Source organism: Thermobia domestica, chromosome 9, assembly GCF_964235325.1.
Source record: "Thermobia domestica chromosome 9, izTheDome1.hap1.1, whole genome shotgun sequence".
Classification (NCBI taxonomy): Eukaryota; Metazoa; Arthropoda; class Insecta; order Zygentoma; family Lepismatidae; genus Thermobia; species Thermobia domestica.
In genome coordinates, this window is record NC_137462.1 from 184,322,869 (window position 1) to 184,332,384 (window position 9,516).

At 35.8% G+C, this 9,516-nt stretch overlaps 1 long non-coding RNA gene across 1 annotated transcript; it reads left to right on the forward strand.

Annotated features, from left to right (window-relative positions):
• The first annotated feature begins 398 nt into the window (after positions 1 to 398).
• Positions 399 to 5,229, forward strand: LOC145660495 (uncharacterized). The gene is made up of 3 exons (XR_014126813.1): positions 399 to 554; positions 1,712 to 1,851; positions 5,063 to 5,229. It is a non-coding gene; the product is annotated as an uncharacterized LOC145660495 (long non-coding RNA).
• Positions 5,230 to 9,516: the final 4,287 nt, after the last annotated feature.

Genomic DNA, 9,516 nt, shown 5'->3' on the forward strand with positions numbered 1-9,516 from the left:
ATACTTTTTGTGACAGCAGATTACACCATTTACTGCGATTTATATTTGACAGTTTGAAGACAAACGTTTTAACAAGGTACTACAAATACAGCCATAAACATAAAACACTCTTAAAAATTCAGGTGGTTTCGCAGAAAATTCACCGTAAAGTTTACAGGTCTTTTACCAGAATTGACATTTCAGGTGAAATTTCCGTAAATTTTGAACAGTGTATCCAGCATTTGACCAAAGTTCTTTCGAGTTGTTTGAAGTTGTTATCATATTTCGAATAATAGAATGAGTATTAAGTTATACGAAAGAAAATAACTTTCAAAAATGTTTTTCATTATTTCTTCTGGTTTAATTGCAAAATAATTTGAAGAATTATTAAATACTTTTAGCCTTATATTTAGTGGTTGCAGACACTGTCGTAAGATACTTTTATGACAAATGAAAGTTGTTTCCGCAACTGAAGCATTTAAGACAAAAAAAAATCTCGCCAGTAATGAGATTGTGTTGTGTGTATTCCAACGTTAGAAACTGTTGATCATACGTTTTCTTCATTTACATTATAGGTGAGTACATTTGTTATTATTATTTTAAGTATATTTATAAGGTTCTTATTGCTCATATTTTACGGATTGGAGTTCAAATTTCTTTTAGTATTTCATGATCGTCTTCTGTGTAAAGTTTTAACCGGTGAAGCACCTCGGTTTTTTGCATCCAAAGTTTGATCGTATGTTCAGTGTACAAATAACGCACTGACGTTCAAGTCGCATATTATGCAACATCACATAAGGAAAAGTACGTTCGGAACTGTTCTAGTGCAAGTAGTAATGTGTGCTGTCAATTTAAGTGCAAGGAAAAAATTGGGCCTTTGTGCCGTAGAGTAGATCCAGTATTTTCAGGCCTATAAACGTTAAAATTTTATTATTTATCAAGAAATTCACTGTCACTACCTTAGAAATTGTTTCTTGGTGCGCATTCACTTTAAGAGGACCTCACCGTTTGTGTGTAAATACTGCGTCCGGATATATGCTATAAAACTGCAGTGACCTGTGCTGGGTGGCCACTAAACGGACGAATGTCATGTAATAGAGTAAGGACAGGGCAGCCCGAGTGGTAGCAAGGGGAGCGTGCGTAGGTAGCAGGCGTGTCAGCGATGGTAGGTATTCGCGTAAACAAGGATGTCGTTGAAAACACTTAGATAAATTTGGTTATTATCTTAACACGCGATTACTTACCTTTACGATTTGTACAATGCCGACACTGCATTTAGGAAACTGTAAAAAACTAACTGGTTTGTGGTAGAGGACTTGAATTCCTCTGATAACCTTTCATGTGCTCACTTTTCTCACATCATTAACACATTTGAATATACGTATGACTGTTTCTACATTTCTTTATTTTCAATGTTTTTCTACATTGGTCATATTTTCTGCTCAATTTCAATAATACGTACCGGTCCACAACATATAATAACTCTTTTCTTCACAACACACATTCTTATAACACTCAAAATCGAAATTGAACACCGAGTTGCCATCTTTGAATACGCCGAACTAATTTCCTCATTATACCCTAATGTCTCATGTCAGCATGCATCCACTGAAAATAGTACCAGCAGCACGCAGATTTTCACGTCTGAAAATATTACATTAAACTATCTAGCGTGAATTAAAAAAAAATACTATGTCTTTCCTTGAAAATTTACGTATTTTTCATATTTCAGGTCCTACTCTCGCGCACTTAACTCGAAATTCTCTGTGGATGCTTCGTTATACATTTTAACCAGTTAATGAAAATAGTGGAGATCGGAATATGACTTCGCTTTCGTGCCTTTCTCCAACAGTTGGTTGCAAGGAAAAAAAGGTGAGTAAGGCTAGGGAAATTAAGGTTACAAATTTTACAGTAGCCCTGTAAACATACTTTTTTTGGTAAGAAGTTTTCAATTTAATACACTGCTTTGCTGAACATTCAAAATTTATCGGACATATTAATCAGCATATTGAGTTGCTGGCTAAGACACACCAACTTCATTTGCTTTATACAATAATTATTGCTTTTTATAATTATCGTTGTTATTTAGCAACAGTTAAACTCTCTTTAACGTAAAGTGTTTCATGCTTATTTTCTATGTTCCGATGTATAGTTATCTCATAAATTTTGCATGGCACAACTTATCAATAAATATTACTCTTCAATCCTTATTCTTAATCTAAGCTTAAATGATTGCATGGTAGTGTGCATTTTGAATACAGCTCTTGAACTTTAACAAATAACTTTCTATGAGTTGAGTATATTTTTTTATGAAATGCGAGATTTTTTAAAAAATATGATTGTCTTTAGGCATTTATAAAGGAATAATTTTTAAAATCATGGAAGACTGAAAATTTCAAATAATATGGAAAGATTGGCAATTTACCCATAAAAATGAATACATTATTTAAAATATTTACTGCTCATACTGAACTGAACTACATCTTTGATAACTTTTTTTTTTCTTTCCTTATTATGAAACAATGGTATGGTGTGGCTACTTGGCAGTTGTTACCATTTGCTCTGCGTCAACATAAAACCTCGGTTTACTAATTGCTACATTATGATCCGCTTGTCTTCATTATTGTCTGTACGCTGTAAGTTGAAATCATTCCTAATGCTGTAGCGATATTTTCTTACATTCTTTTTTTATATATAATTATTTTGCTCACCAAACACCACACATCCATACCATATATTAATGATTTACTTTTTTTTTCACTTATTCAAGGGTTTCATTATAAACAACTTTTCGCTGAAGATAGAGTTAATATGTGCCGAAATATTAGATGAGGCAAACATCAAAGTCCGTTAATTTTAACTATCATCTATCTTGATTCTACAGTATAGCGTTGCTTAGTGCGTTTATATAATTGACCCTGATTCAGTAGAGAGATGATTCGCTTTTATAAGAACAATGTCTTAACATTAGTAGATCTCACTTCAATTTTTTAAGATTAAAATAAATAAATATGGCAGGGCTTCCGGTTAGCCGAATAATCAGCACGCGTGCCTTCTGCAGAATACGTATGCAATAATTTCTCCATACTTCTGCCTATAATTTTATGAAATAAAAGGTTTTATAAAACGAAGTCGTTTGCTGATATTTGAACAAAGAAGTCAACAAATAAATAAAAGTAAATGAAATGAAATCCCGTGGCTATGCCGGCTAGGCTAAAGAAGACGGTGATGAGGAGAAATGAAAGAAATTGTGGAATGAAGAAAGTGGGAGAAAACGGGAGAATCCCGAGAAAACCCACCCACACGGTGTTTGCCTAACACAAAGCTCACTTTCCGCGAGCTGGAATCGATCTAAGGACCCCATGCACTAGATGTGAACGCTCTACCACTGAGCCACCGCGACACCCTAAAGAAATGAAGACTACAAACTAACCAATTACATTTTTTTAACCAGTAGGTTGAAATTTTATTAAGTTGTTGCAGGTTGAGTTTAGTAAGTTATAGCATCGAAATTGAACTAAAGTGATGTGAAAATAAACCTGTATTGTACCATTCAACCCATACACTTCATAGTTGAAGTTCCAGAAAACAATTATTCATAATGTACATGTATTAACAGAGTTCTTCATAGATATGACAAAAAAAGCCTATAGCCACTAAGGTCAAAGAGTATTCCAGATTCGATAAAGAGGATGATAAGGTACTTTCAGACTTGTCACAACATTTTCATGCGTTCAAACACAGGTCAATGATATTAAAGTGCTACATAGAACAAATTCGTTCATTAAGAGGAATGTTTATGAATAGTTTTGTACAAGAATGAACAACCTAGTTTGAACCTTGACAATGACCACTTGAACAACAAACGAGTTAAAATAATCAACTGTCATCTGGCGCACAAACTTTAAAGTTTGAAGATTGTATGGCACAAAACAGGTTTATTTTCACACAGCTTTATTTCCGGGCATATTTATAATTTTGTTAAGTGGTTGGTGTTTTAATGAAGACGGGAGTTCCTATCGAAAATTTCGGCAGTTACTTATATGACTGATGTATACAAGATTAGTTCAAGTTAATAACGATTCTCTCTTGTTGCGTGATCCAGTGACGTCGCTCCATACACCAAGTAAAGTGGCTTCACAACATTTGTCGGAGTAAAATTACTTATGGGTAGCTACTTGGCCATAAGACCTAAGTTTTCACATCATGTGCCGAACACTTACGGTGAATAGAACCTGATACACTGTGAGCGTGGCGATAGATGATTGCAATTCCACAGAACAATCCACTTAAACGCTCTACAGTTCTGGAGGCCAAAATGCGAGGTCGTCCTCGCTGCTTTTGTGTTCAGGAACGTCGCACCACTTTTCCTCTACACTGCAACAACCTAAGTAAGTCTCTGTTTTTTTTTTTTTTTTTTTTTTTTTAAATAGCTTAAGTATCCTGAACCAGTTACACATTAGATGTGGCATGCAACCATCTCACCACGTTGGACGTTCGTGAAATGCACAGTTTTACTCATTCGGTTCTCTCACCCATTTAGTACGATTATGAATATTGTCCATATCTATGTATCCCAGACACATATGGTTTCCCTTTGTAACTGAAAAACACACTTCTTGTGTTTGATACCACTATTAGGTGAAATCTGTAATACTGATGATAATACACTATTTCTTGTTACCTTTTATGGTGCGAAATTGTTAATCGTTTTCCACAAATACAAACCTGTTTTCGAGACTTCTATATATCTTAATCCACAGTTCTTATGCCAGCTTCACGGATGTGAAATAGTGCAAAATGAGAATGGTTAGTGTTAATCAAAACTTAAGTAAATTTATAGAATAGTTAATGCAAATGTATATGAATAATTCATAGTATTGTTTATGAAACAGACAAGAGTTTGTCTTTAAAAAAATCGTACAGGAAAGGAAAATGTAATGGTATGAGAGACATAAGAGAAACACCATTAAGCATGATATTGCGCTCAGAGTTACATAAGTCAATTTACAACTTGAAAGAAATAAAAATAGGTTTTGCCTAATTTTCTCTAGCTTCGAAATATATTTGTTTCTGATTTCAGGTGTTTTGTTGGAATTAATCCAGAAATTAAATCCATTCCGCGGAAAGCGAGGGAAGATACGGCAACATGATACTTCTAAGGATTATCCGTAGCAAATTTTTGACTTCCATGAAATAACTCATTGTCAGTTTATAAACGGAATATTGACTAGACTGATCATTTCTTTTTTATTTCATGTACTATCATTTGAAAATTAAACATGATGAGATATTTAAGAATATATTGTTTTCATTTGGTTTTTACTAAATCCTGTTAATTTATGTTTAAATCTTTAAGTATTTTTTTTTTCAGTAGCGTCATTTCAGACTTTGCCAGGTAGGAGTAAGTTAGTCCATCAACATAAGAGTTTTACCTTTTGAATTAGTACTTTAGTATACAATTTATTGAAGAGCATGTGATTCTCAAACCCAGGGGGGTAATTATCCTCCTTACCCTTCCCAAATGATTCCCTGCTTCTCTCTCTCTGAAAACCTTCTTCTGATTTCTGTACATGTAGACTTAACTCTGGTTGTATTACTGTTACAAAGGAAAAGTGTCGTGAATACATACACGTTTTTGTATACAAACTACTGTATATTCCTGAATGCAAGACTAGGTATTTTGCCGCAATTTTGTAACCGAAAATATGGAGTCGTCTTGCTTTTGCGACATATCATGTAGAGTTTTTCTTCACTGAACAGAATCACGAGATTCCATTAAACGATAAATTTACCCATTTCCTTGACTACCGCTTTAGCCTTCAATATTTGCAGATTCACTGCAGAGGCATCATGTGGGAAGGGTAGGGGCAGTTGCACCCCACTTAGCACTTAGTTTGAGAAATAGACGCTTTTTAATAAATTGTGTACTAATATTGTAATGAAAAAACGTGAAACTCTTATGTCAGTGAACAGTTTTGTTCCTCCTGAAATAACGCTATTGATCCAGTGGACCCTTCTAATGAGAAAGAGTAAGTGAGGTTTCTATTTGATTTGATTTTTAATGTAGTTTTGAAAATATGTCCTGTATGTGCTATACATGTGTTTGTGTAATCCTTTGTTAAAAATATGGTGGTTCGTCTTAGTAATTATGTGTGAATTTGCAGGAGGAAATAAAATTTAAAGTAATCCTAACATACTTGTGAAAAAGTGCACTTGAAAATATTCTTACTTGAAACTCTATCAGTAATAGTCACAATAATTGATTATTTATTAATATTATTTTTTCCCTTTTCCTGCTCGCAAAGTTGAATCTTGTACTTCAGTTATCGAAGACATTAGAGAAAGTGTTGTCTAAAGAATGTGAATATTGGTTTGCTGTCTTGTGAAAATGCAGATGATAGGAAAAGAAAGAGCGTAAACGCATTGTTCATTGTATTACATTGTCCAGAAAGAAAAGCAAGTTGTTAGTAGTAGGGGCCGTTCTGAGTAAATGGATGTTTAGATCGTTAGCGATGTCAAACATGTCAATCTTGCTCGAATTTTTCCATAATGTAATCCATTTTGGCTGCGAGGAGCGTCTTGGACATTGAAATTTCCTGATTGATAGTATATTTCAGTTCTTGCTTTTGATAACGTTTCTTGCCCGCATTTTCGGCCAAGGAACAAGAGTTGATTCTATTTCACTTTATAATTTATGGAAGAACTCGCCTAAGCCTATTCACTGTAAAATTGTTTTCTTGAGGTGCTTTCTTGAATTTGGTGTTGAAAAATCTCAACTGGAGTCTATAAGAATTTAAGCGATTAATTCATATTGCGTCGCATTTAACTTCTCCGATGTAGGTTTTTTTTTTTTTTTTTTTTTTTTTTTGCCAGATAATAGTTACACAACCTTTTTACATCGTAGCTGCTCCGGTAAGTTGGCAAACTTGACGAGGAAGAATGTGTCTTAAGGCCATCAGTGTACTTGGGCTCTTAAGCAGTACCGATAAAAAATATTTCTTTGTTAAATGAACACGCCAATAACTTCAAAGCTTGTTGAAGGGTACCGCAAATAAATACATTAAATAATCACTGTGCAAAATACTCTCATGCTGATTTGTTGCTCTAAACTGAACACGAAATCACATAAATATATCTAGTTTTTAACCATAATGATTTCTACTCAATCTGTGAGGCAGTTTCAAATGGCTGTGGAAAACAGATGTCCAACGTTTTGGTGAAATTACGGAACTTTTCAGAAGTAGTTTCTGTAAATTGTTAAATGAAATTCATGCAACATATCCGTTGAAATATCTGTAAATTTTTGTGTGAAATATCTAGCACTTGAGGTTATGTATATGCTATAATTCCCGTAAATTCTATAATACACAAAGAGTGAAAAAGTGACCAACTGGACAGAGACTCGGCCCCGGGACTTCCGACATACCGTGTCGATGCGTTAACCACTATGTCATCCAGTCCGTCTCCCAGAACAGTCACTCACTCTCGAGGTCGATGCTCTACACCCAGACCATGGATTGTACCAGAGAACCATTGCTGTTCTCGGACAATGCCTGTATCCGTACATTGAGCACCTATGACGGTTGTGATTTCATATAGATGTTAATGAAAGAGGAAACAACATATTTTTTAACACACCAGTTCCTCTGTAGATGTGAATTCTACAATGCACAAAGAATGAAAAACTGACCCACTAGGCCAAGACTCAAACCCGGGATCTCCGGCATGTCGTGCCGATGCGTTAACCACTATGCTAGCCCGGCCGCCTCCCAGAACAGCTACTCACTCTCGAGATCGGTGGTTCCCACTCGGACTCCGTATAACCCACGTGCTTCGAGTGGAGAGCACTGACCTCGAGAGTGAGAGAGTGAGTGGCTGTTATGGAAGGCGGACTGGGTGGTATAATGGTTAACGCATCGATACGGTATGCCAGAGGTCCCGGGTCCGACTTTCGATCCAGTTGGTCATTTTTCCACTGTTTGTGGAATATAGAATTCACACCTACATAGGATCTGGTATGTTAAAAAAATTGGTTGTTTCCTCTTTCATTAATATCTAAATTCCGGCAAAATTACTACAAAATTTCCGTTAAAATATTTGAAAGTCCAGGAGAAATTTATGGAATTATTCCGGTGAAATTACTGTAAATGTTTCAGTGAAATATCTACAAGTCAGGTGAAATTCATGGAATTATCCAGGTGAAGTTACTGCAAATTTTCCGGTGAAATGTCTGAAGATGAGGGGAAATTCATGCAAATATTCCGGTGAAATTACTAAAATTTTCCGGTGAAATATCTAAAGCTCAGGTGAAATTCCTGGAATATTCCGGTGAAAATATGGCATCCCCGATTGCCATATATTTCACCGTAAAAATTCCGGTATTTTTTTAAGAGTGAACATACTAAACTGATTTGTAAGTACAGTATATTTTTATATGCTTTAACAAGTGTTTTAAAAGACATAGAGGATGGAAATTTTGGTGAGAAACAATGTTTTTATTCAATTTTAATTTCATTCGCTCTCTCTTTTATCTCTACTCAGTGTAATAAAATAATTATGTTTTTTTAGTCACGAATAATCAATAAGTATTTTTGTCAAAAAACCGTAAAGAAATTAAGTGAAATTTCAAAGAAAATCAATCTTGTGTAGATAGGTTCTGTATACAAGGTCTTAAATTTAAATATAAAGGTAAGCAAGAAAAGTTCGGTCTCTTTTTCACCCACCACCTTCAAACATCGATATGTCACCTAACCTCGAAGATCAAAAATAGTCCCCATCAGCATCGACGACCTTCTGAAAACGTTCTGGAAGGCCATGGAATCCATCGCGGTAGAACTTGGTGGGCCGTGAAATGAAGAAGGTATCAGGTGCATTTTGGACTTTTACTAGGGATTTGAACTGGCGTCCTCTAAGGTGATTGTCCAAAGAATGGAACAGGTGATAATCGGACGGTGCAATACCCGGGGAATATAGTGGTTGCAATATTGTTTCCCATCCAAGGCGGAGAATGGTGTCCTGAGTCATCCTAGCCACGTGGGACTTAGCGTTGTCCCGTAAACGAGGACTCATTTGCAATTCAGAAGTGATGGCTCCAGAGTTTTGAGTTTTTGTTGAGCACAGCTCAACTGCTGACACTACACAGTTGCATTGATACTCTGATCAGCTGGTAGCAGTTTCCGATGCACGATGCACCAAACACACAGAAGGAACTTCTTTTGGTACAGTGCTGGTTTCGGCTGTTTTGAAATCGGTTCATGGGATGCTAACCAATGATGACGGCGCCGTGGAGCTTCGTATAAGACACACTTTTTATCACATGTCAACACCCTGTCCAGAAATGTCTCCGAAACAGTAAATAAACACAGGCGACTGCCGTGTTGCCTTCTGGCCCGGAGTCAAAACATGTGAGATCCATCGACCCAACTTGTAGTGCTTCCCAAGTTGATGGATGTGCTGCCGAATGGTTTCTCCACACACTGAATTGTAGTCCCAGTTCCTCTTTGTACATGTGTTGGTCTTCTGGTACGTGGTGTT